Below are 27751 nucleotides of genomic sequence, written 5' to 3' on the forward strand. Positions count from 1 at the left end.
GCTGGAGTCAGGACAGCCCATGGAGGCTGGGCTTCAGGGCGTGGCTGGAGGTCAGCAGGACAGAGGAGGGGACCCGGCTCTGCTGTGATCAGAAATGTCAGGGTCCCACCGACCCCCAACTCACCATGGCCTCGTTTGCTGGCTGGAGTCCACTCAGGCGGAACTGGATGCAAGATGCTGGGACCTGGCCTGCGACTTCCCCCTGCCTTCCGTGTTCCTGGTCTGCTGGGATAACCAGCTCAGCTACTTCCGTCAATGTCCAGGGCCTGGGAGCTGCTTGGTCTGTGCCCCTGGAGTCCTGATTCTACCATTTGTTACATTTCCTTGTGTGGAATCTCGGTTTTCCTGTCCCTATTATGGGGAAAGAAGCCATCTCCTTCATGGGAAAGAAGGAACGCTCACAGCCAGCTCAGCAGTCCCCGCACCCGTGTCTTTACTCTGCGGCAGGACCACGCCAAGCTCTTCTCCAGCGGGATCTCCAGGAACCTTCAAACAGCCTCATAACTCGGTCACGGTGATCATTCCCATTTTACAGAGGAGCAAACTGAGACACACGCCTAAGGAGCTGGTGAGCCAGAACGGGGGCCCAGACAGTTCAAAGGGCTTACAGGAGGCAATACCAACAGTAGGCAGGCTGCCGGGCACCCGTGATATCTTTGAAAAAAGTGAAAGTGTTAATTGCTCAGTCCTGTCCAACTCCTTCGTGGCCCCATGGACTGCAGCCCGCCAGCCCCCTCTGTCTACGGGATTCTCCAGGCAAGAATAATAGAACGCATTGCCATTTCCTTCTCCAGGGGCTCTTCCCCACCTAGGGACTGAAGCCGGCTCTCCTGCATTGCAGGCAGATTCTTTACCATCTGAACCACCAGGGAAAGAGGCCCTCAAAATCTTCTCCATCCTTTAAAGTCAGAGTGACTATAATCTAGCTTGGGTTATATTTAGCTTCATACCGTTGTAGTCACAGCATTTGCTTTCCAATTTTTTTTTTTTAATGAGGAGAGGGTCCATGACAGGGAGAGTGGCCAAGGGTCCACAGTAAAAATCATCCTGTAGCCTCGAGCTGAGCCACCGGCTGTAGGGCCTCCCCTTCGGGAGCTGACTGGGGGTCTGGCTTCAGCATCCTTTCCAGGGGAGGAGGCTGGGCCTAGCCTGCAAATGGGGAGGACTTCCAACTCAAATTTCCTGGCCCAACTCAATATTCCCTATCCCGTCAGGGATAGAGTCCCTGGGGAGGTGTCACCTTGGGGCGGGGTGGGGCGGGCTGGTGGCAGGGATCTCAGGCAGTGATTTGGGATTAAAGGTTTTCTGACCCTGGACAGTAAAGCTGGGTAAACTCTGACATACATTCTGCTTGGCCCTGCTTCCGGCCCCTCCCGTTTCCTGCTCAGGACTCCTGGAACCCTTTCCACGCCGGGCTGTGCTCACCCACTGGGAGAAGACTTGGGGGGAAGGAGCCAGAGGGGCGGGTCCCCCTGGCCAGGGTCACCCAGCCATGCTGAGTCACCGTCTCCGGGGGAGGGGGCGTCCCCTTCTCACTTTTGCCTTCTGATTTTAACGAGGGCACTCCTGGCAGCCCCGGGCTCCCGGCCTGGGTCATTATATCCCAAACAGTGACTCACAGGGGAGCTACCTCCTAAATAACTGAAAATTAGCTTTGATTCCTGGGGAAGGGTTGACCCACAGCCCTTCCTCCAGCAGCGTCAAGGGTGTTTCCCAGGAAGGAAGGGCCGGGTTTCTGAGACAGTCCCTTTATTGAGCCATTTTGAGTCCTGGCCCGGCCAGGATGGGGCCCCTGTGAGCTCTGCCAGGGTGCACCTGTGGCAGAGACCTGAGGACTGTGGGGCCAGAGCCAGGCAGGGAAATCCAGGCAGGCTTCCAGGAGGAGGTGTCCCCAGCCGACGTTTGAAGTAGGGACGTTTGGGAGGAGAATTCTAGGGATTCAGGAAATGTGGTTGGTTTTATGGTTTTCTCACCTGTAGCACAATGTGGTTGAAAGCTCTGGATCTCTGCCTCATCAAGACAGGGGCTTGAGTGTCCACCTAAGCTCCACCACTTACAGACTGTGTGACCTTGGCCGGTTCCATCACCAGCTAAGCTCAGTTTCCTCATCTGTGTTGTTCAGTCACCAAGTCGTGTCCAACTCTTTCGTGACCCCACGGACTGCAGCACGCCAGGCTCCTCTGTTTTTCACTATCTTCCGGGGTTTGCTCAGAGTTTTCATGTCCACTGAGTCAGTGATACTATCTAACCATCCCGTCTTCTGCTGCATCATCTCTAATGGGGGATAATTAGGCCTACTTTTCAGAGTTTGGGACCAGATGAAAAGGAAATGAAATGTGGAAAGCTCTTTGCAGGGTGCCATGCCCATGGGAGGAATTCACAAACACTGGGTCCCTCCTTAACCTGCTCACAGAGGAGGCAGCTGCTGGCCCAGGAGCTCAAAGCCCTCCTCCCCGCTGGAGGCCAGCGCGCAGCTGGGTCGGGTCTGTCTGCATTTCAGTGCGGTTATTGCCCCCACTTGCCAGATTCTAACTTACATGATGGAGAAACAGGAAACAGAGCCCCGTCTCTTGGCAATGGCGTCTTCCTCTTGGCGTAAAGCTGTCCCTGTAGTGAGAAGTCACCATCCTCCTCCTTCTCAACATCATCATCGTCACCCTCATCACGACAAAAAAAGGCAAAACAACCACCGTTTATTAAGTTCCTACAGAGTTGCAAGCACTTTGCGGAGAGCTCGTCATCTGTTCAATCTCATGACTTCCAGGCTTACCCAGGAGCCTGAATCATCCTACAGCCTCTCCCAGCGAAGTGCGATCCCCTTCATCTGAAAGAATTCATTGGTCTTCGGTCAATAAACTAGACTGAGGATCTTCTAGGTGCTGGGGCTCCACGGGAGAGCAAAGCCAGACCCAGTCTCTGCCCCCATGGAGCTGGCAGTCCAGCAGGGAGACTGACAATAGTCATTGTGTACTGAATGGAAACTTTCAAATAGGAATAAGTAGTCTGATCGAATGTTCCTTGGGTTTATGAGAGCATTTAGTGGGGATGTCTGATCTGGGCAGGGCTTCCCTGTGGAAGAAATGATTTAGCAGGAATCTCAAGATGTTAATAAGGAAGTGGGGAGAGTTTAAATGGAAGGATAGTCTGTGCAAAAGTCCTGTGGTCTGAAGGACTTGGTGCCTGGGAGGGGCTGAAAGAAGCCTGGGGAGTTGGGCTGGTGGTGCGTGGGTCTTGAAGGGCATGATTCACTGGGGAGCTGATCCCGGGACCGTGACCTCCCGTTCACCTCACAGCCAGCCTTTGACTTGAGTCTGCTGGAAAAGTGGCCTAGAGCTTGCCTGATGCAGGAGACGGCCTGCGGTCCCCCATGAGAATAAGGCCCCTCTCTGCAAGACCTCAGCCTGGAAAACCCCATGGACGGAGGAGCCTGCTGGGCTACAATCCATGAGGTCGCAAAGAGTGGGACACGACTGAGCAACTTCACTTTCTTTCTGAAAGACCCGGTGATATTTTCATCCCAACGAGGAGCCGCCCTCCAGTGGGAACAGGCTTTGTACAACTGCCATCACAGAGTTGGGTCCTCCCATTTATGATGGAGGGTAAAGAACAAGAATCCTTGGCCTGGGCCTGTTGTCTATAAGGTCGCCAGGATCCTTGTAAAGCGGCTCTGCTGAGCCTTGCTGAGCTCTGTCCAGGGAACGGTGGAGTGCCAGGTTTGAAGGGTTTGAAACAAATGACTTGCTCCTATGTTTGGACAAGATGACTCTGGCTGCTGAGAGGTGAATGAATGGGAGAGACAGCAGCAAGGAAGAGAAGCAGGCAGGAGAGCGGGGTACCGTGGACTCCAGGGCGGGCCCCGCTTCAGGGGATGGGGTGGGGGCAGGACACCTGGGACAGCGCAGGTGGGTGGCAGAGCGGAGGAGGGAGGGTGATGAATGCGCCGGGCACCACCCGTTGCTGGACAGGTGCAGGGTCACGGGAGGGAGAGGAAGCCGAGAGTCTCCACCCCAGACAGCTTCAGTGCCCCCGCTGGTCCAAGGGAGAGGGGGAGCAGGGACACCCCCACAGGTACGGGCCGGGGCGCTGCATAAGCTCCTGGGTGATGCTGGCACCGGTCGGGGGGCATGTCTGTAAGTGCCTGTGCTTGGTGGTGGGGGGCGGGTGGGGACATGCAAGCCTGCCCACTGGGAGGGGCCCCTTTGCTGCAGGTACCATAGCGTCCGGGTCAGATGATGCTGCGGGCTTCGTGGTCAGGCCGCCTGGTGTTACTAACTGGGTATTCTCGGGCAAATGACCTCACTTCCCACATTCTGTTTCCTCATCTGCACAGTAGGGACATCAGTAGCATCCGTCTCATAGCATTGTTAGGAGAGTTAATGAAATAGTACCTGCAGGGGCTTCCCTGGTGGCCCAGTGGTTAAGAATCCGCCCAGCAATGCAAGGGTCACAGGTTCGATCTGTGGTCCGGGAAGATCCCACTAAGCCCGGGAGTCCCAACTCCTGAGCCCACGTGCTGCAAATGCTGAAGCCGCATGCGCAAAGCCATCGAAACGAGAAGCCCTCACCCCGCGTGGAGAGTAGCCCCGCTCGCTGCAACCGGAGAAAGCCTGCGCAGTGACTGAGACCCAGCGCAGCCAAGAAAAACAAACACAAGCCTGCCAAGTGCTTGGAAGAGGAGCCTGCAGGTACAGCACGAATACTGTTGCTGTTAGCAGCAGGAATACTCGTGAACACAGATTTGGGGGCCTCCCTGGCAAAGCCCCTTCCTGCCTGGACTCCCCTTCTTTCCTTGAGGCCTCAAAACCCTGTCCTGGTTGGTAGTGGTCAGTCTTACTCCTAAAACTTTAACATTTTTCGGGGCTGATGAGTCCTCATACTGTGTGTCTAAATATTTAAAAGTTATCCATCAAGCCAACAGACTGGGAAATAAAGCACGTTCTACCTTTCCATCTAGATATACTTTCCCAGCAATAAATTGAAGAAAATATGGAAGGCCACAGTTTTTATAAAACTGAAAATCAGAAATATGTTCAAATCAATTGAGTTTGGTTATTCTCATGTGCTCTGTTGATGGGCTGGTGATGTTTGAATGACTTATAAAGACAGACACACTTCACAAATTATTACATATTTATTCCATAAAATATGTTTCTCTTGCTTTCATTTCAGCAAAATCAACTATGCTATACTCAAAATGTTCTCTAATTTGTGTTCCTCTGACAGTAATGATCTAAAAAAATTTTTAAAGATGTAATTATATTCAAAGTGTATGAAATCTAACTACATTTCCTAAAAAAGTAAATCTAAAGACAAAAAAAATATCAGATATGCAGGTGATATCACCCTTATGGCAGAAAGTGAAGAGGAACTAAAGAGCCTCTTAATGAAGGTGAAAGAGGAGAGTGAAAGCCTGGCTTAAAACTCAACATTCAGAAAACTAAGATCTTGGCATCTGGTCCCATCTGCTGCTGCTGCTAAGTCTCTTCAGTCGTGTCCGACTCTGTGCGACCCCATAGACAGCAGCCCACCAGGCTCCCCCGTCCCTGGGATTCTCCAGGCAAGAACACTGGAGTGGGTTGCCATTTCCTTCTCCAATGCATGAAAGTGAAAAGTGAAAGTGAAGTCACTCAGTCGTGTCCAACTCTTAGCGACCCCATGGACCGCAGCCCACCAGGATCCTCTGTCCATGGGATTCTCCAGGCAAGAGACCTGGAGTGGGTCTGGTCCCAGCACTTCATGGCAAATAGATGGGGAAACAATGGAAATAGTGACAGATTTTATTTTCTTGGGCTCCAAAATCACTGCAGATGGTGACTACAGCCATGGAACTAAAAAAGACACTTGCTCCTTGGAAGAAAAGCTATGACAAACTCAGACAGCATATTAAAATGCAGAGACATTGCTGCCAAAGATCTGTATAGTCGAAGCTATGGTTTTTCCAGTGGTCATGTATGGATGTGAGAGTTGGACCATAAAGAAGGCTGAGCACCGAAGAACTGATGCTTTTGAACTGTGGTGTTGGAGAAGACTCTTGAGAGTCCCTTGGACTGCAAGGAGATCCAACCAGTCCATCCTGAAGGAGATCAGTCCTGGGTGTTCATTGGAAGGACTGATAATGAAGCTGAAGTCCAATACTTTGGCCACCTGATGGGAAGAGACGACTCATTGGAAAAGACCCTGATTCTGGGAAAGATTGAGGGCAGAAGGAGAAGCGAGCAGCAGAGGATGAGATGGTGGGACAGCATCACCGACTCAATGGATATGAATTTGAGTAAACTCTGGGAGATGGTGAAGGACAGAGGAGCCTGGCATGCTGCAGTCCTTGGGGTCACAAAGAGTCAGACATGACTTAGCAACTGAACAACAACAACTTTTTAAAAAGGCTTTTCCTCCAAAGTACTCTAAATTCTCTATGAAATTTAAAATGCAAAATATCAATGATAGCACATGATCTACAAAATTTTAAATGAAATTATTTGAATAAGTTGACTTTGTGAAAGTTTTTGGTGAAAATTTAGTCACACATGCCAAATATTTTAATAAGAATAATACCATCCCCAATTCTAATGTTCAATGTCATTCAGCTGCTGATATAAGAAGTGGCTCTCATGACACAGTGATACGTCCTGTTGTTCAGCTGTGTCCGACTCTTTGCGACCCCATGGACTGCAGTAAGCCAGGCTTCCCTGTCCACTTCACTGTCTCTTGGAGTTTGCTCAGACTCATGTCCATTGAGTCAGTGATGTTACCCAACAATCACCTCCATTTTTATAAATGTACAAGTAATGTGTATTGTTTGATCTCATCAAATGGTCCTTGGAGGATAGTTTACTAGTTCACGAGCACCTCCAGACCTGTGGTTTGAAAATGAACAGACACAGGCAAAGGGTATTTGGAACTCATGGGAGGTGGTACTTTGTTAGGCAAGAACTTCCCTGGTGGTCCAGTGGTTAAGATTCTGTGCTTCCAACACAGGGGGTGTGGATTCGATCCCTTGTCTGGGAGGATCCCACATGCTGCGGGGCAACTAAGCCTGCATGCCTAGAGCCCATGCTCTGCAATGAAGAGCAGCCCCTGGTCGCTACAACTAGAGAAAGCCCATGGGCAGCAACGAAGACCCAGTGCAGCCAAAAATTGACAAAAAAAAAAAAAAATGAAGAACTAGTGCTTCCATCCCCTCTGAGAGGAGAGTCTGATGAGGTCGTGGCCTCCCTGGGAAGAAGCGTCCACTGATGACCTGGCTACCGCACTGCCCACAGGCAGAGGATGCTCGCTGGGGCCTGAACGACGCTGGATGTGAGGAGGATGCTGAGGGCTGGGAATGTCCTGCCCCAGGGCTGGGTGCTTGCCAGGGTGCAGAGACACTCCTGGGCCTTCCACACATTTAGTGTGTGTGTCTGTGTGTTCCTCTGCCAGTGGGCATGCACGCATGTATGCACGTGTCCGTGTGCGTCTACGTGTCTCTCTGTGTGTCTGTTTGTGTACATGAGTTTATGTGCATGTGATTATGTGTGTGTGTGTGTGACATGTGGAGTCCTCTAGAGCGTGGGGCCCTGGGCAGGGCCTCCTTGGCCTGCCTGTCCGGGTAGCCAGGGCCGATTGTGAAGCCATCTCAGGTCAGCACCTCCTATGTCGTTCCAGGGGCTTTACCTCTGACCTTCGCCACAGCCCTGTGGCGTGGGTCTCAGTCTTTCTGTTTCACAGACAGGGAACTTACACTCAGTATCCTGGCAAGGTAGTCATCAGCCAAGGCTACCCCATTCACAGGCAGCTCTGACACTGTTGCTCCATGCTGCCTCCCCATGGTGAGTTCAGGGACAGGGCTGACGTCCCTTGCTCACTCAGTTGCCCCCAGGCTCAGGGTCTCGTGAGTCGGTGGGAGTGGATGCACTGAAGCTGACCTCAGCCGCCTCCTCTGACCCTTTGTGCTTTGATCTTCCAGAGTCTGCTGCTCGGCCCCCCTGGGAGGTACCCAGGTACCCAAAATCCAACACTGGGGGCTTCTTGGTTTGTGATCTGGAGTGCCTGGAACTCTGCAAACTTCCTCACTCCTGGAATCCGTCACTGGATGTCACCACTGCGCTGGCGCTCAGGAATGCTACTCCTTCGGACCTTAAGAAGCTGAATCACAGGCTGGAGGGAAGAATCCCAGGTAGGGAGGTGAGAAACGAGACTTTGGGTTCTGCCACCAACCCACCGCTCTTCCTGAGATTCCATGTATTCTAATTTTTTATCTATTTTTGGTTTCTTTCTGGCCACACCTCAGTGCTCACAGGATCTTAGTTCCCTGGCCAGTGGTTGAACCCAGGCCCACGGTGTGAAAGCACTGAGTCCTAACCATTGGACCTCCAGGGAATCCCTAGTTTGTTCCATTTTCTTGCAGTTCTAAACCACACCTGTGCCCTGCCATGGTCCTGGACCTGGTGGGACTCTTAGCAAGGAAAATCCCGGATGTGAAAGATATCAGTTTCCAGTTGTCTATTGCTGGTGACTAGCCATCCCAAAACACCGTGGTGTAAAGCAACAGCGATTTCCTCTTTCTTATATTTCTGGGGATTGATTCTGTGGTTCCTCTGCTGGTTTCTCCTGGACCTGCTCATGGGGCTGTTATCAGCTGGAGGGTCCTCTGGGTGGGGAGGTCTAAGATGGCCTCACCCCAGATCTGGTAGTTGGTACCCGCCATCAGCTGGGACACCTCGACTCTCTTTCTGCATCGGGATGAGAGATGCGGCAACTCATCCTTCACTTGGCTTGACCGGCTTCCTTCTGCGGGAGTCTTGGTGTTCCCAGGGGGCAAAGGCAGAAGCTGGTCTCCCTCTTGAGGATCCTGTCCTGAAACCCACCCATGGCAGCCCTTCTGCCACATTCTACTGGTCGATGCAAGTCCCAGAGCCAGTCTAGATGCAAGGAGTGGAGACACAGATTCCACCTCTGAGTGGGAGGACCAGCAGTCACATTACCAAGGAGCCTATGCCCCAGGACAGGGGGAAGACAGGGAAAGTGTGAAAATGTGAGTCGCTCCGTTGTGTCTGACCCTTTATGTCCCCATGGACCGTAACCCACCAGGCTCTTTGGTTCATGGGATTCTCCAGGCAAGAACTTCAGATTGGGTTGCCATTCCCTTCTCCAGAGGATCTTCCCAACCCAGGGATTGAACCCAGGTCTCCTGCACTGCAAGCAGTTTCTATATGGGGTGACCTGATCATTTGTAGCTATTTTGTAACAATTGATTGAGCTTCCCAGATGGCTAAGCAAGTAAAGAATCTGCCTGCAGTGCAGGGGACACAGGAGATGCAGGTTCAATTCCTGGGTTGGGAAGATCCCCTGAAGGATGAAATGGCAGCCCACTCCAGCATTCTTGCCTGGAGAATCCTATGGACAGAGGAGCCTGGCGGCTACAGTCCATGGGGTCTCAAGAGTCCGACATGACTTAGCGACTAAACGACCGCTGCCAAGAAGTTAAATGGATGCTGCAGAAACACACAGCCGGCTGCTTTCAGTACTATGTTTCCATGGGTATTTCTAGAACCACATAGAGTAAATTCAGAAATCCTATTTAATTGGAAGTGGGTAGAGAGAAGGGTGCATTATCGTGTGGTTGGGGGAAAATACTAAATCCAAACTGATTCAATAAAATTGTGGAGCTGAAACTACTCCCAGAGAAAAATCCAGAAGAACCCCAACTGGATTTGGGTAATTCTGGAGATTTCTGCCCTAAGCCCTAGAGTCTTAATGTAAAGATATAAATTTTGCTGTTCTAATTTGTTGGGAAGATGCACAAGTTATATCCAGGAAGTCAGCATCCTAAGGATCGGCCAGGTGCCTCCCTGTTAGCCAGAAGACAGGGCAATTCGACGCCCTTAGACAAAGAGAAATGACAACCTTAGGAAGAAGAACTGGAAAGGTAAGACGCAGGAACAAAGAGCACATCTCAGAGACAAAGCAGAGCGGCTCCGATGTGCTCAGCAGGTCTTAAAACCCAGATGAAGATGCTGCCAGAAGTCAGAGAGAAGCTGCCAGGGCAGCAGAACACTCCCCGTGTTGCCTGGAGATACTCAACATAGGTGCAAATGAATGGTTCCCACGTCCTTACAAAGAGAGAGAAGGAATCCAACACATTCAGTTTAGCAAACGTTTAGGTTCTAACACTGTTGATTGCCATGATGAAAAGAGTCCTGCTGATCCCAGGGGACAGATAAGCAAATGTGTGAGCGGCTGTAACAGACTGTGGATGGAGCAGAGAGAGTCACAGAAGACGGAACAATTCATTCTGCCAGCCTGGCCTTTAAGGAGAGCTGCAGAGAGGGGCTGGCCACTGAGCTGGGGCCTCAAAGAGTGAGCAGGGCTCTGCTGGGAGAGCCCCGAGGAGGGAAATACGGTAGGAGCTGTGGGTACAGAGGCCCAGAGGCTGGGGAGTCCTGTGGACATCTTCGCTTTTCTCTGCTCAGAATCCCCTCTCCTCTCCTTTTTCTTTCTCTCATTCAACACGCGCCTGGTGGAACTGTCAATCACAATGAGGCTCCACCCCCAAAGGCAAGTGCGTGACACAAGCCAGCCAATCAGACCCTCTCCTGAGACGCTGTATCTTCCGCGGAAGAGTGCACTGGCTTACAGCTGATGGAGCAGAGCCATGCCGTCCTTAGTGTCCTATAGAGATCATTCATGAGGTCTTGCTACCTTACCAGGCGTCTTGTGTGTGTGTGTTTACATGACTGGGTGTGTGTATTTATAATACTTTGGCCACCTGATGCGAAGAACCGACTCATAGGAAAAGACTCTGATGCTGGAAAAGATTGACGGCAGGAGGAGAAGGGGACGACATGGTTGGAAGGCATCACTGACTCAACAGACATGAGTCTGAGTAGACTCCGGGAGTTGGTGATGGACAGGGAGGCCTGGCGTGCTGCGGTTCATGGGATCACAAAGAGTCGGACACGACTGAGCGACTGAATTAAGCTGGGTGTAGTGGGGGAGGGTTTGTGTTAACATCTCTCCACTTTGCAATAAACACTTTTTGCTTTGAAAAGCCGTCTCCCCTCCATTCCAAATGACCCTGTATAATTGTTTGTCATGGTGTTCTGCATTTTATACCACTAGAGTGGACTTATGACCCAAGATGTCCAAACACAGGGATATTTCCAGGAATAGGCACCCAAACTGGACCAATCAGAATCTTTCCTTAGATTTGATTTATGGGTTTCCCCTTTCTCTGGGACCTTGAGCTATAAAGACCAGGCAGTGACCATGTTCCTTGACTACATGGGAGAAGGTATGTGTAGAATTAAGCCAGTATGCTTGATGGTGGCTGGTGGAGGAAGTGGGGAGAGACAGACAGAGAGAGAGCGATTGAGAGAGACAGAGAGAGACAGAGAGAGTTGTGCTGAGATTCTTGCATCCAACAGTCTTTGATTTCCACTCTGAACCTTCAAAATATGTGAGTCAACCAATTCTCTTTAAGACTTACGCTACTTTGACTTCAGTTTCTGTCATTTGAAACTGAGAAGCATCTAGATTAACCCAGAAAGTTTCCATGGGTAGCAGAAATCTGGTCCTACCTGTACTCAGGAGACACTAGGATGAGTATCTGGGTGGAACATGGAGGTGAGGTTGAACACCAGGTGCAGAGGTTAGAAACCTCAAGAAAGGTCTGTGGGCTCAACCATGGCTTGGAGAGAGAAAAGCCTCAGCTCTTCATATGGGCCAAGTGGCCGCTAGGAAGCACAGCCATGGTGTACCAAGATTCTTTCCCAGATGCCCTGGCCTGAATAAATCCTGAGGACTATGGGACAAATCCAAGGGAGGGGGAAGAGATTCCTCCAAAACGTGACTTAAATTGCCCACCAGCCTGGGTCAGGTGAGCCACATGGGTCTGATTTGGAAAGTTAAAGCAATATGGACTTGAGCGCCGTAAGAAAGATCATATTAATGACCCGCCCCCTTCCTCCTTATCTTTATCATCGTCATCATCCATCTTTACCATCCCTATCATCACACCTCCCAAGTGTATGCTGCTTCGTGTTAAATGACTCCATGTGTGAAACACCAACAGCCAAGCTCAGGCACATCCGTTTCTCATTTTTCCTCACTAAGGGTTAAAACATCTTCAAGTCTTTTCCTACCCACGGTCACCTTGTTACACTTTGATGTTAGACACAAAACATCGTCAGATTGAGATCTGAAATAATTTGTCCATAAACTCCTTAACTGCTGAGATAACAGAACAAAGGTGATCTAGGAACAGATGAAAGCAAATAAGATAAGAGTACTCAAATAGTAACAAAAGGCCAGAACTCGACAAGGAAAAATCTGTCAGTGAATTAGACCACATGACATAAGATCTGCCAGACATAGTTTCAGAGTTCTGTATGTGGGATAGGGTCTGATCAGGGTAGGGTACCCCATAGAAGCAGGCTCTATGTCACGACCAGAAGGAGCTGAATAATTACTTAACTCATAAAAAACAGACTAAGGGGGCACAACAGTCATGATCATTCATTAGAGAAATGTTTATTGCGCATCTCTTACATGCAAGGTTATAGCCAGATGAAGAACAAATCAGATCTGTAGTCTATGCTGCATGTCTGTCGTCCCAAAGAGGAGATAATTAGGTGCAGAAATATCTTTGACCCAGTAGAAAGTAATACGTGGCATAGGAACCGTAAATTTAGAGATAAAATTCTACAGTATTTGTGTTAAAATGTTTCAAAATGTTAAAAAAAAATGAGTCAGGTGAAATAAGATGTTCGTCTGGATCTGGGTTAATAAGAGATAGAATTTAAAGTGCACTACAAACACCACCCACAAGGGAAGGGAAAAATACTGTTTAATGACCTTCCTCCGAAACCCATATCTGATCTTCATTAGGAACATAAATAAATAAAGAATAGAACTAGGAAGCAAAATACAGACGGCATTTGAGGCAAGCTCCTGCTCCCTTTCAGGCGGAGCTTCAGGTGACACTCTTAGCAGATGTGGGCAAGTATATGAGGAGGGACTTAGCAAAAGCGTGGACCACATAACTTACCTTGACCTTGAACTTGGAGCCAGCCTTAGCACAGGCACTTGGGATAGCAGAGGTCTTTAGCAGGTGCTGGAGAGCTGTGGGATCTTCAGGCTGTATTCACAACTGAAACAAGGATTCATGATGATTCACAGTGGGGGAATGAGTCTTCCGTAGGCACGTCCTACAGACCCTAGGGGTAGGACTCGCTGCATTTCCTGTGTTTCTTCAGCCAGCCCTGCAGACCAGCACTTAAGCTTCAGCTAAATTTGAGTGTGTTTTTACAGGTAGTCCTTCTCAAACATGACATGCATATGAATCCTCTGGGGATTTTCTTAAAAGGCAGATTCCAATTCACTGAGTTGGGCTGGACTTCAAGTACGCAGGTAGGTTCCACTCCAGAATCAGGATCTGCATTTAAAAAAATTAGTTTTGAAATTGAAATATAGTTGATTTATAAACTATGTGAGTTTCAGGTGTACACATAATGATTCAATATTTTTTATAGATCATATTCCATTTAAACTTAAAAAAATTAGTTATATTCCCCGTGCTGTACAATATGTGCTTGTAGCTTATTTATTTTATGCATAGTGGTTTGTAGCTCTTAATCTCCCACTCCGTCTTTCCCTCTTTCCTCTGCTGACTAGTAACCTTGAGTTTGTTCTATATCTGTTTCTGTTTCTTTTTTGTTACAGTCACTGGTTTGTTTTATTTTCTAGATTCCACATGTAAGGGAAATCATACAGTATTTGTTATTGTCTGATGTGTTTCATAAGCCTAACACCCTCCAAGTCCATCCGCGTTGTTGCAAACGGCAAGCTTTTCATTCTTTTTCATGGTTAGCGGTATACCACTGTGTGTGTCTGGCTCCATTGTGTGTGTATATGTCTCAGATCTTTGTCATTCCTCTGTTGTTATACACGTAGACTGTTTCCGTATCTTGGCTATTATAAACAGTGTTGCTACGAACACTGGGGTGTAGGCATCTTTTTGAATTATTCTTGTTTTCTGCAGATTTATACTCAGTTTGGGGATTGCTGGATCATATGGTAGTTCCATTTTTACTTTTTTGAGGAGCCTCCATACTATTTTCCATAGTGGCCCTAAATGTGAGACCGGAAACCAGAATCTGCATTTTAACCAGATTCCCTGGGAGGTTTTCACACACGGTACGTCGTGAGCAGTGCCTCTCTACAGCACGAAGGCTTTGTCTTTTAGCGCTAAAGGCTGAAGTGGTCAGTGTAGATGGGTCATCAAAATCCCGTTCCCTTTGTGTTGTTTTGAATGGCCTCAGAGCCAAGGCACCAAACTGTAGAGGACTGTTCTCAGCGTCCTCCAGGGGACACCTGGAGGTGTATTTGGGGTCTGCAGGGGTATTTGGTTGGCAACTGGCAGGATGCTACTGGAATCCAGTGGGTGCGGGTCAGGGACACTGCTAAGCATCCTACACCACCCAGGACAGCCCCCGCAACCGAGAAGCATCCAGTCCCAAATGTCAGTAGTGTTGGGGTTGAAAACCCTGCTGTGAAGGGATCAGCCCTGAATTTGGAGGTCTTGTCTAGTGTGGTCAATCCTGCATAAAGTCTCAAGTTAGCTCTGGGTTTATCAGTGCCAGAAGTCAGGCCACGGTCCGATTCTAGATTCACCATGAAAAGGTGGTAGATTTTATAACGGAGAAAAAATAAAAAGGAATGGACAATTTTACTAAACATAACATGCCATCTGCCTGTAGTAAGGCATGGAAACGATGCAATTAAATTATTTTCAACTTGAGGGCTAAGGCAATTAAGGTGGCCTGCATTTTTGTGACCCTCTGTCTCTAGGGGTCCAGTTGCTTGGGAAATTAAAACAGGAGCCAGAATGATTTGCGGAGTATGCCTCAGGGTTTTTGTTGGCTTGTTTTTTGTTTTCAGTGTGAACAAGAGCAGTGGATGAAGGGAAACAGAAACAAGGAAGTCAGGCAGGTGAGTCTGGGGGAGAGATTTCCTGAGAATAGGGATTCTCAAACTGTGGTCTCTCTTGTGGACACAGTGGGGGAGGGTGGGACGAATGGAGAGAGTCGCACGGGAACGTGTACACCGTCCTACGTGAAAGAGGGGGCCGTGGGGATTTGCCTGATGACTCAGGGGGCTCAGACTGGGGCTCTGTGGCCACCCAGAGGCGCGGGACGGAGGGAGGGGACGTGTGGATATCCGTGGCTGAATCATGTTGATGCATGGCAGAAGCAAACACAGCATTGTAAAGCAATTATCCTTCAATTAAAATAAGTAACTTAAAAAAAAATGTGGTCTCTTGGACATCGCTGGTGGTCCAGTGGTTAAGAACCCGCCTGCCAATGCCTGGTCTGGGAAGATGGCACGTGTCTCGGAGCAAAGCCCATGCACCTCAGCTCCCGAGCCGGCGCTCTAGAGCCCACGCTCCGCCCAACAAGAAGCCGGGGCAGCGAGAGGCCCACGTACCGCAATGAAGAGTAGCCCCAACTCGCCGCAACTACAGAGAAAGCCCAGGCACAGCAGCAAAGGCCCAGCACAGCCTCTAAATAAGCAGACAGATAAATCTGAAAAAAGCAAAAAGCAAAAACGAGATACCAGCAGCATCGGCAACATCCGGGAAGTTGTTAGAAAGGCAAATTCCCAGACCCCACTGCAGGCCTTCTAAACCAGAAACCCTAGGGTCCGGCCTCTGGAACTTGTTTTTACAAGCTCTGCAGGTAATTGTGATGCTCACTGTGGTTGCAGAACCACTGCTTTGAGAGAAAGACTGAGATCTTGGGAGATGGCCTAGAAACATAAAAGGAAAAATGAGATCTGGAATCCTCTAGCTGAGACTGAGCCAGTGAAAAATAATAGCCATAATCCCCTTAGCTTTTAGCTTGCAAGGTAAAAGAGTCTTCTGTTTAATCTAATATGCTTTGATGCTGGTTCTTCTTATCTGAGTGGTCAATGGGAAGTTTTACACAACTAGGTCAAGGATCCTACGTGTCAGACGATTGTAAAATGATACTGATTTTAAGATGTATCTTGTTATTGTTGTTCAGTCCATGGGGTCGCGAAGAGTCGGACACAACTGACCGACTGAACTGACTGAAAAAATATCTAGAAGATTTTTTAAAAAATAAATTATATAGTATGTTAGGACGCGACAAACGCTATGAAAATAGAAAAAGCATACTGTGGGTTAAGAGGAATGGGATGGGGGGAGGCACTGTAATTGTAAATAGGTTTGGAGGGGGGCTCACTGAGAAAGCGACATTTGAGACAAGGTGAAGGACGTGAGGGCATCAACCACACGGACATCTGGGGCCGGAGCCCAGCAGACAGAGGGAACAGCCAGGGCCAGTGCCCCAGGGCCGGGGGGTGCCTGGCACGTTGGAAGACCAGCCAGGAGAGCAGGGTGTCCGGAGCAGACTGAGCAAGAGAGCATAGCACTGGGACCGTGTGGGACCCCGTCGCCCACAGTGAGACTTTGTCTTTTATTCCAAGGCAAAGAGAGATGATGTGACTCGCACATGAAGTGGTCGCTCCAACCAAAGTGCTGAGAAGAGATTGTAGGAAGCAAAGACAGACGCAGTCATGCAGGTGAGGGCGCCACACAGGTGAGGGATGGCGGTGGTTCGGACAAGCAGGAACCACGGAGGCAGTGAGCAGTGGGCAGTTTCTGAACATAATTTGAAAGGAGAAACAATCAGATGAAGGATATGAGGAGCCAAGGATGACTCCAGGGCTTTTAGCCTGAACCCGTAGAAGTGGAAATTGCTGTTGACTGAGATAGAAAGGAGATCAGTCCTGGGTGTTCATGTGCAGGACTGATGTTGAAGCTGAAACTCCAATCCGTTGGCCACCTGATGTGAAGAACTGACTCATTAGAAAAGACCCTGAAGCTGGGAATGATTGAGGGCAGGAGGAGAAGGGGACGTCAGAGGATGAGATGGTTGGGTGGCATCACCAACTCAATGGACATGAGTTTTGGTGAACTTCAGGAGTTGGTGATGGACAGGGAGGCCTGGCGTGCTGCAGTTCATGGGGTCGCAAAGAGCGACTGAACTGAACTGAACTGCGATAGGAAGACGGAGTGAAGCAGTTCTCTGGGGGCAGGTCAGAAGTTCACTCTTGGCTGTGTTGACTTTGAAATGCCTACTAGACATCCACGTGCTGAGTAGGCAGCTGAATAAAGGCATCTCCATTTATAGAAATGCAAGTATGAACTTGAGAGTCATTAGGCAACAGATGATACTGAAAAACTGTGGGAGTTGATGGCATCACCGGAGTGAGTATGGAGGTGGGAAGAGATCAAAGACACCCTGGGGCAGCTGCAGAAGAGGCTGGGAGGAAGATGACAAGGAGTTGCTGGGAGGGAAACCAGGAGAGTGGTAGAAGCCAAGTAAAGAAAGCAGGCCGAGGAGGCTAAGGGGTAGCATGTGAAATGCTGTGACAGACCCCCTAAAACGAGCCTTGGGGATTCACCATCGGACCAGCAACATGGTCATCGCTGGTGACCTTAGGAAGAGCCGTGTTGTGAAGTCCATGGGAGTGAGGCTGGCTGATTGGAATGTATATCAAAGTCCTAGTGGAAAAGAGGTGGCCCCATCAAATTGTGACTCAAGGAGACTTTAATAAAGGGACTTCTGGCAGAGATGTGGGCAGGTGTAGGGAAATACCAAGAAAGTTGTTATGGTGGGGTAGTTGTTACCAAGGCTGCATCTGAAAAGTCAAAGTCAGAGTTACTGGGCCAACAGGAGGGTGAGGGGAGGAGCCGGGGGTGTGGGCTTCAGTGGAGGGACACGTCCAGCCCACAGAGAGGGCCCCAGGGGAGTAAACACCTTGACCTCACTCTCTCCCTCCTCCGATTCTCCTGCTGGTCCTCCCCGGGGCCAAATCCAACAGGAAGCAAGGGGATCTATTGATTCAGCCGTAGAGGTCAGCCTCCCAGGATGCAGGCAAGACAGGGGACAGGGCTGGAAGGGCAAACAGAAAATTTCCAGGACGGAGCAGTTTTGAGGGAATAAGGTCTGCTGTGTTTGTGTTTTCCCAGCATTTTAAATTCCCTTGTGCCTGATATTTTCAATAGCTGTGAAGAGAAAGAATACACTATGATTTAAATGAAAGGGAAGAGCTTTTCTAGGACAGCGACCAAGTTTGTGGAGTTGCCCCAAGAACCACATCTGCCGTATCCCCTCTTCCACTTTCTGTTGCAAACAATAAAGGCTATTGGTACCATAAAAAATAAATAAATGAAAGGAAAGAGACTTTTTAAAATTAAAAGTGATGAAGTCATGAGAAATGTTACATGTTTCTGTAGAGTGAATCTTTCAACAGAATGTTTTTTGAGAACAGAAAGCAAATCAGGCAACAAGAGGACACGGTAGCCCTAAACAGAATCAGATTCTTATCCTCTTTCTTGAAACTCTTTCCTCTCTTTTGAACCGCAGTGTCCTGGTTTTTCCTCATCTCACTGGCCACTCTTCCATATCCATTACAGGCCTCCCCCTTGACTTGATGAGTTCCCCCAGGCTTGGTCTAAGGTTCTGTACATGGAACTTAGACACAATGGCTGGCACTCAAGCAACCATATTTAACCATGAGATACTACAGTTAGAATACCAGAGCAGCGAGACATAGGATGCTCATGCTCCGTGACTGTGGCCTCACGTTTACACTGAGGACTCTGCCTGCTTCTGAGCTTCTTTTCTGTGAGAGAGAAATAAACTTCCATCTTGTTTAAGACACCATTATTCCACAGCTGAACCTAATTCTGATACGTTACCCCAAACCAAAGCCGAAAATCCATTTCACATTCTGCTTCCCATTTCATGTTCAGCCTCATTCTCTAGCATAGAATATGGGAGGTTCTGAAGTGAGCTCAAATGACATCAGAAAGATACTCCAATAACAAATTCCAACCATGAGATGCTCCTCATTTGAATATAAATCCTCTCCCATGATCAAATTACCAAGAAGAAAGTAAAATCTGAAAACTACCTAATTCTTAATTTATTCTAAAATGCACATTTCCCCCTTCATTTAAATGCACCTGGATTTAAGGCAATTCAGATACACCTTAAGCACAAGCTGGAATCACGATTGCCAGGAGAAATATCAGTAACCTCAGATATGCAGGTGACACCATCCTTTTGGGAGAAAGAAAAGAACTAAACAGCCTCTTGATGAAGGTGAAAGAGAAGAGTGAAAAAGCTGGCTTAAAACTCAACATTTAAAAATGAAGATCATGGCATTCAGTTCCATCACTTCCTGCAAATAGATGGGGAAACAGTGGAAACAGTGACAGATTTTGTTTACTTGGGCTTCAAAATCAAATGACTACTGGAAAAACCATAGTTTTGACTGTATGGACCTTTGTTGGTAAAGTAATGTCTCTGCTTTTTAACATGCTATCTAAGTTGGTCATAGCTTTTCTTCCAAGGAGAAGCATCTTTTAATTTCATGGTTGTAGTCACCATCTGCAGTGATTTTGGAGCCCAAGAAAATAAAGTCTGTCACTGTTTCCATTGTTTTCACATCTATTTGCCATGGAGTGATGGGACCGGATGCCATGATCTTAGTTTTTTGAATGTTGAATTTTAAGCCAGCTTTTTCACTCTCCTCTTTCACTTTCATCAAGAGGCTCTTTAGTTCCTCTTCACTTTCTGCCATAAGGATGGTGTCATCTGCATATTAGTGCTTAAAATTTTCAAGTTGCATAGCTTTTATTTATCATCAGCATCTTTTCCATCTTCTCTTCCTTCTATATAATTTACTTTTAATTATATTTATTCATTCACTGTCTCCTCCCTCCTACCCATCCCCTCATCCCAGAGCAGGAAGCTTGGCCAGACATCTGTTTTATCTGGTGTGAGCTGAGCACGTGAACAGTGCTGGAACATAGCAAATGCTTAAGAAATGTTCCCTGAATGACTGTATCAAGAATCTCATAGATCTAATTTTATGCCCAATAAACAGAGTTTATTCCTCCTGGTCCAGGATGTGTGGGACGCAAACAAAAACTGATCATATGTTAGGTGCCAAAGAAAGCATCAATTAGGGACTTCCCTGGTGGTGCAGTGGATAAGAATCCACCTGCAAATGCAGGGGACATGGGTTTGATGTCTGGTCTGAGAAGATTCCAAATGCTGTGGAGCAACTAAGCCTGTGTGCCCCAACTCCTGAGCCCACCTGCGCTGTAAGTTCTGAAGCCCGTGGGACTAGAGCCCGTGCTCCACAACAAGAGACGTCACTACAGTGAGAAGCCCATGCACCGCAGCAAGTAGTCCCTGCTTGCCAACTAGAGATAGCCCTTGCAAAGCAATGGAGACCCAGCCCAGCCATAAATAAATGAACAAACAAAATTTAAAAAATCAATCATTTTTTTATATCTACCTAAAGAAACAAAAGACCTATACATAGAAAACTATAAAACACTGATGAAAGAAATCAAAGAGGACACAAACAGATGGAGAAACATACCGTGTACATGGATTGGAAGAATCAATATTGTCAAAATGGCTATTCTACCCAAAGCAATCTATAGATTCAATGCAATCCCTATCAAGCTACCAACGGTATTTTTCACAGAACTAGAACAAATAATTTCACAATTTGTATGGAAATACAAAAAACCTCTAATAGCCAAAGTAATCTTGAGAAAGAAGAATGGAACTGGAGGAATCAACCTGCCTGACTTCAGACTCTACTACAAAGCCACAGTCATCAAGACAGTATGGTACTGGCACAAAGACAGAAATATAGATCAATGGAACAGAATAGAAAGCCCAGAGATAAATCCACGAACTTATGGACACCTTATCTTTGACAAAGGAGGCAAGGATACACAATGGAAAAAAGACAACCTCTTTAACAAGTGGTGCTGGGAAAGCTGGTCAACCACTTGTAAAAGAATGAAACTAGAACACTTTCTAACACCATACACAAAAATAAACTCAAAATGGATTAAAGATCTAAATGTAAGACCAGAAACTATAAAACTCCTAGAGGAGAACATAGGCAAAACACTCTCCGACATAAATCACAGCAAGATCCTCTATGACCCACCTCCTAGAATATTGGAAATAAAAGCAAAACTAAACAAATGGGACCTAAAGAAACTTAAAAGCTTTTGCACTACAAAGGAAACTATAAGTAAGGTGAAAAGACAGCCCTCAGATTGGGAGAAAATAATAGCAAATGAAGAAACAGACAAAGGATTAATCTCAAAAATATACAAGCAACTCCTGAAGCTCAATTCCAGAAAAATAAATGACCCAATCAAAAAATGGCCCAAAGAACTAAACAGACATTTCTCCAAAGAAGACATACAGATGGCTAACAAACACATGAAAAGATGCTCAACATCACTCATTATCAGAGAAATGCAAATCAAAACCACAATGAGGTACCATTACACGCCAGTCAGGATGGCTGCTATCCAAAAGTCTACAAGCAATAAATGGTGGAGAGGGTGTGGAGAAAAGGGAACCCTCTTACACTGTTGGTGGGAATGCAAACTAGTACAGCCGCTATGGAGAACAGTGTGGAGATTTCTTGAAAAACTGGAAATAGAACTGCCATATGACCCAGCAATCCCACTCCTGGGCATACACACTGAGGAAACCAGATCTGAAAGAGACACGTGCACCCCAATGTTCATCGCAGCACTGTTTATAATAGCCAGGACATGGAAGCAACCTAGATGCTCATCAGCAGATGAATGGATAAAGAAGCTGTGGTACATATACACCATGGAATATTACTCAGCCATTAAAAAGAATTCATTTGAATCAGTTCTAATGAGATGGATGAAACTGGAGCCCATTATACAGAGTGAAGTAAGCCAGAAAGATAAAGAACATTACAGCATACTAACACATATATATGGAATTTAGAAAGATGGTAATGACAACCCTATATGCAAAACAGAAAAAGAGACACAGAAGTACAGAACAGACTTTTGAACTCTGTGGGAGAAGGTGAGGGTGGGATGTTTTGAAAGAACAGCTTGTATATTATCTATGGTGAAACAGGTCACCAGCCCAGGTGGGATGCATGAGACAAGTGCTCGAACCTGGTGCACTGGGAAGACCCAGAGGAATCGGGTGGAGAGGGAGGGGGGAGGGGGGATCGGGATGGGGAATACGTGTAAATCTATTGCTGATTCATGTCAATGTATGACAAAACCCACTGAAAAAATATATAAATAAATTAAAAAAAAAAAGAAAAGAAATAAAAAAAAAATCAATCTTTTTTTAAAAAAGTAGAAATAGTCTAGACTTGGTCTACAACACAATAGGAAGCAGTAATAACTAACAAAAGAAGAAAGAAAAGCTTCCATTCACTGGAAAAGGGAATTCTTCTAAATAGCTCTCATATATATGAAGATATTCTTAATATTGCAGAATACTGGAAATAATAATGAAAACAACATTTCACAACTACAAGTTACAGATTAAACTGTACAGAGAAAATTGATAGCCTTAAATGCATTTATAAGTGAGGAAGAATGAAATGAATAAGCATTCTGGGCAAGAAGTTAGAAAAAGACAAAATAGAAAGAAATGTAGGAAGGACACAATAGAGATAGCAGACTGTAATAAGTAAAAAAGAAAAATAGTACAACTGATAAGTCAAAGAGCTGATTTAAGAGGGGAAAATATCTAACAATAAAATCTGTGCATTTAATAAAGACAAAGGGTGTGCGGGCTTAGTCCCTTAGTCCTGTCTGACTCTTTGCAACTCTATGGACTGTAGCCCACCAGGCTCCTCTGTCCATGGGATTCTCCAAGCAAGAACTGGAGTGGGTTTCCATTCCCTTTTCCAGGGGATCTTCCTGACCCAGGGACTGAATCGAGGTCTCCTGCATTGCAGGCGGATACTTTACCACTGAGCCACCAGGGAAGCCAGAGGGGAAGACAAAGCGGGACAGAACAAATGTACAAAATCAGAAGTGTGAAGAAGAAATAACCACGGATAGAGCAGCGACAGGTACACCTTTCCTTCCCTGTTCCTAGGGCTGGGGGGTGGGTACAATTTGCCCACAGACCAGCCACCGCTGAACCACGGCTGAGCCGCTGAGATGAGGCTGTCCAGCGTCTCAGGGCTCAGCTGCAACGCTGGGAGGATTTCCCATTGTGAGAAGCTGTGCGTGGCTTCTCCACATTGAACAGCAAACCTGTGCCCCGCTTTGCCGTTCCTTCCATGGTCGGCATCAGTCTCATTCTGGTCTTAAACAAGGGCTCAGGTTTGAAGTCTTCTCCTTACGGTCTGAGAGAGGGCAGGGCAACTTCCCGATTCCCAGGGCAACTGAGCAGATGCCCCTGGGCTTCTACTGTGGGCGTTGCCTCTCCCTCGCCACCAGATGGGATCCATCCGCCCACCCCTGCCTCCTCGTCCTTGAGTCAGGGGGCAGGTAGGGGTCCTCTCGAGCCTGGCTGGGAGTTTGCCTGCTGCCCAGCCCTGGTTGTTTCTGTCTTGGGACTGGGTAGGCTCTCCTTAGTTCTTTGGCCGAGCCATGGAGATGAATGAGCTGGTCTGTGTGGTGGGGAGGAGGTGTAACACCTAGGGTGCAGAACCCAGTGAAATTCACCACCGCCAACCTTGGGGAATGGTTGGGGAATCTGCTTAGCAGTCCTGGGAGTCAAGAAGTCCTTCCTCAGCCCTTAAGGCAGAGGATCCAGAGTTTGAGCCCATGTCCAAGACCAGATCGAAGCCAACGGTGTCAGAGGAAGAGGAAGCAGAGCAGGGGTGGGGTCAGCATCCGGGTGAACTTTGAACAGTGGCAAGAGGATTGGTCAGTCGACCACCAGCCATGGTGATGCTGTTTCCCCAGTTCTCTGCAAGGCCCAGTCTCTGGACTGCCCATCCAGGAAGCTGCCCAGGTGCCAGCCACCTCCCCTCATGCCTGCTATTCTGGGTGGCACTCAGCAGGCTCTGAACCACTGGGAATTGGCCTTCTGTTCAACTGTCCAAGGCCTGCCGTAACTCCAGCTGCCAGTCAAGCACAGGGACCTCCCATCTCCTCTCCTCCCCAGGAGCTCTCTGTTATCCACCTCTGTTTATCAGTCTCTGTGTTTGCTTTCAGTTTCCTATGCCTGCTTGAAGATTACCACAAACTTGGTGGCTTGAAGACACCACTTTTTGTGGCATAAGATGGTGGATGAGAAGGACGTGCGCTCGTTTCTCCTGCGAGAACTCTAAAACCACAACTTGCTGCTGAACAACCGTCCACTGGAGAATGTTGGATCCCACCAAAAAAGACACCCCACGTCCCAGGGCAGAGGAGAAGCCCCAGCAAGACGGTAGGAGGGGCGAGATAGCATTTAAAACCAAACCCCTTACCCGCCAGAGATGCTCAGAGGGATCAAACAAACTTGTGTACACCAGGAACCAGAGACCCCACAGAGACTGAGCCAGAACCGTGTTTGGGCATCTCCTGAGGAGGTGTGGGTGAGCAGTGGCCTGCTGCAGGGGCAGGGGCTCGGGCTGCAGCAGACCTGGGTATGGCAAAGGCCCTCTTAGAGGAGGTCGCCATTAATCCTGCCATAGAGCTGCCAGAACTTACACAGGACTGGGAAGCAGACTCTTGGAGGGCACAGCAGAAACTTGTGTGCACTAGGACCCAGGAGCAAGGAACGGCAACCCCACAGGAGACTGACCCAGACTTGGGGCAGAGGCGTGGGTTGACGGTGGCCTGCTGCCGGGTCGGGGCACGGAGTGCATGGGACCTTCTGAAGGAGGTCGCCATTATCTTCATCACCTCCACCATAGTCTGGCTTCAAATCAAACAACCGGGAGGGAACACAGCCCCACCCTTCAATAGAAAATTGGATTAAAGATTTACTGAGCATGGCCCCACCCATCAGAATAAGACCCAGTTTCCCCCTCTGTCAGTCTTTCCCATCAGGAAGCTTCCATGAGCCTCTTATCCTTCTCCATCAAGGGAAGACAGACTGAAAACCACAGTCACAGGAAACTAACCAATCTGATCACATGGACCACAGCCTTGTCTAACTCAATGAAACTATGAACCATGCCGTGAAGGGCCACCAAAAATGGACAGGTCATGGTGAAGAGTTCTGACAAAACATGGTCCCCTGGAGAAGGAAATAGCAAACCACTTCAGTATTCTTCCCTTGAGAACCCCAAGAACATCATGAAAAGGCAAAAAGATAGGACACTAAAAGATAAACTCCCCAGGTCAGTAGGTGCCCAATATGCTATTGGAGATCAGTGGAGAAATGACTCCAGGAAGAATAAAGAGATGGAGCCAAAGCAAAAACAACACCCAGTTGTGGATGGGACTGGTGATAGAAGCAAGGTCCAATGCTGTAAAGAGCAATGTTGCATAAGAACCTGGGATGTTAGGTCCATGAATCAAGGAAAATTGGAAGTGGTCAAACAGGAGATGGCAAGAGTGAACATCAACACTTTAGGAATCAGTAAACTAAAATGGACTGGAATAGGTGAATTTAACTGAGATGACCATTATATCTGCTACTGTGGGCAAGAAATGGAGTAGCCATCATAGTCAACAAGAGTCCGAAATGTAGTACCTGGACGAATTTCAAAAATAACAGAATGATCTCTGTTCATTTCCAAGGTAAACCATTCAACATAACAGTAGTCCAAATCTGTGCCCCAACCAGTAATCCTGAAGAAGCTGAAATTGAATGGTTCTGTGAAGACCTACAGGACCTTCTAGAACTAACACCCGAAAAAATTGTCCTTTTCATTATAGGGGACTGGAATGCAAAAGTAGGAAGTCAAGAGATACCTGGAGTAACAGGCAAATTTGGCCTTGAAGTACAAAACGAAGCAGGTCAAAGGCTAACAGAGCTTTGCCAAGAGAACACACTGGTCACAGCAAACACCCTCTTCCAACAACACAAGAGACTCTACACATGGACATCACCAGATGGTCAACACTGAAATCAGATCAATTATATTCTTTGCAGCCAAAGACGGAGAAGTTCTATACAGCCAGTAAAAGCAAGATGGGGAGCTGACTGTGGCTCAGATCATGAACTCCTTATTGCCAAATTCAGACTTAAATTGAAGAAAGTAGGGAAAACCACTAGACTATTCAGGTGTGACCTAAATCAAATCCCTTATGATTATACAGTGGAAGTGAGAAATAGATTCAAGGGATTAGATCTGATAGACACAGTGCCTGAAGAACTATGGATGGAGGTTCGTGACACTGTACAGGAGGCAGGAATCAAGACCATCCCCAAGAAAAAGAAATGCAAAAAGGCAAAATGGCTGTCTGAGGAGGCCTTACAAATAGCTGTGAAAAGAAAAGATACAAACGGCAAAGGAGAAAAGGAAAGATGTACCCATTTGAATGCAGAGTTTCAAAGAATAGCAAGGAGAGATACGAAAGCCTTCCTCAGTGATCAATGCGAAGAAATAGAAGAAAACAATAGAATGGGAAAGACTAGCGATCTCTTGAAGAAAATAGAGATACCAAGGGAACATTTCATGCAAAGATGGGCACAATAAAGGACAGAAATGGTATGGACCTAACAGAAGCAGAAGATATTAAGAAGAGGTGGCAAGAATACACAGAACTATACAAAAAAAATCTTCATGACCCAGATAAACACAATGGTGTGATCACTCACCTAGAGCCAGACATCCTGGAGTGCAAAGTCAAGTGGGCCTTAGGAAGCATCACTATGAACAAAGCTAGTGGAGGTGATGGAATTCCAGTTGAGCTATTTCAAATTCTAAAAGATGATGCTATGAAAGTGCTGCACTCAATATGCCAGCAAATATGGAAAACTCACCAGTGGGCACAGGACTGGAAAAGTTCTGTTTTCATTCCAATCCCAAAGAAAGGCAATCCCAAAGAATGCTCAGACTACTGCCTAATTGCTTTCCTCTCACATGATAGCAAAGTAATGCTCAAAATTCTCCAAGCCAGGCTTCAACAGTACATGAACCGTGAATGTCCAGATGTTCAAGCTAGATTGAGAAAAGGCAGAGGAACCAGAGATCAAATTGGCAGCGTCAGTTGGATCATCAAAAAGCAAGAGAGTTCCAGAAAAACATCTACTTCTGCTTTATTGACTATGCCAAAGCCTTTGACTGTGTGGGTCACAACAAACTGTGGAAAATTCTTCAAGAGGTGGGAATACCAGACCATCTGACCTGCCTCCTGAGAAATGTGTATGCAGGTCAAGAAGCAACAGTTAGAACTGGACAGGGAACAATAGACTGGTTCCAAATTAGGAAAGAAGTATGTCAAGGCTGTATATTGTCACCATGCTTATTTAACTTATATGCAGAGTACATCGTGTGAAATGCCAGGCTGGATGAAGCACAAGCTGGAATCAAGATTGCTGGGAGAAATATCAATAACCTCAGATATGCAGAGGACACCACCCTTAGGGCAGAAAGTGAAGAAGAACTAAAGAGCCTCTTGATGAAAGTGAAAGAGGAGAATGAAAAAAGCTTAAAGCTCAGCATTCAGAAAACCAAGATCATGGTATCTGGTCCCATCACTTCATGGCAAATAGATGGGGAAAAAATGGAAACAGTGAGAGACTTTGTTTTTGGGCTCCAAAATTATTGCAGATGGTGACTGCAGGCTTGAAATTAAAAGGGGTTTGCTTCTTGGAAGAAAAGGTATGACCAACTTAGATAGCATATTACAAAGCAGAGATGTTACTTTGCCAACAAAGGTCCATCTAGTCAAAGCTATGATTTTTCCAGTAGCCATGTATGGATGTGAAAGTTGGACCATAAAGAAAGCTGAGCA

At 47.3% G+C, this 27751-nt stretch overlaps 1 long non-coding RNA gene across 3 annotated transcripts; it reads left to right on the top strand.

The window, feature by feature from the left end:
- Positions 1–2: 2 nt before the first annotated feature.
- LOC122698273 lies at positions 3–24877 on the top strand. 3 transcript variants are annotated; one of them, XR_006342303.1, is made up of 5 exons: positions 146–568; positions 7943–8152; positions 14917–14967; positions 22858–22974; positions 24071–24877. It is a non-coding gene; the product is annotated as an uncharacterized LOC122698273 (long non-coding RNA). The 3 variants fall into 3 exon arrangements; XR_006342305.1 differs by lacking the exon at positions 146–568 and adding an exon at positions 3827–4685; XR_006342304.1 differs by lacking the exon at positions 14917–14967 and having other exon boundaries at positions 3–568.
- The last annotated feature ends 2874 nt before the right edge of the window (positions 24878–27751 follow it).

This window comes from Cervus elaphus, chromosome 8 (assembly GCF_910594005.1).
Source record: "Cervus elaphus chromosome 8, mCerEla1.1, whole genome shotgun sequence".
NCBI classification, from domain to species: Eukaryota; Metazoa; Chordata; class Mammalia; order Artiodactyla; family Cervidae; genus Cervus; species Cervus elaphus.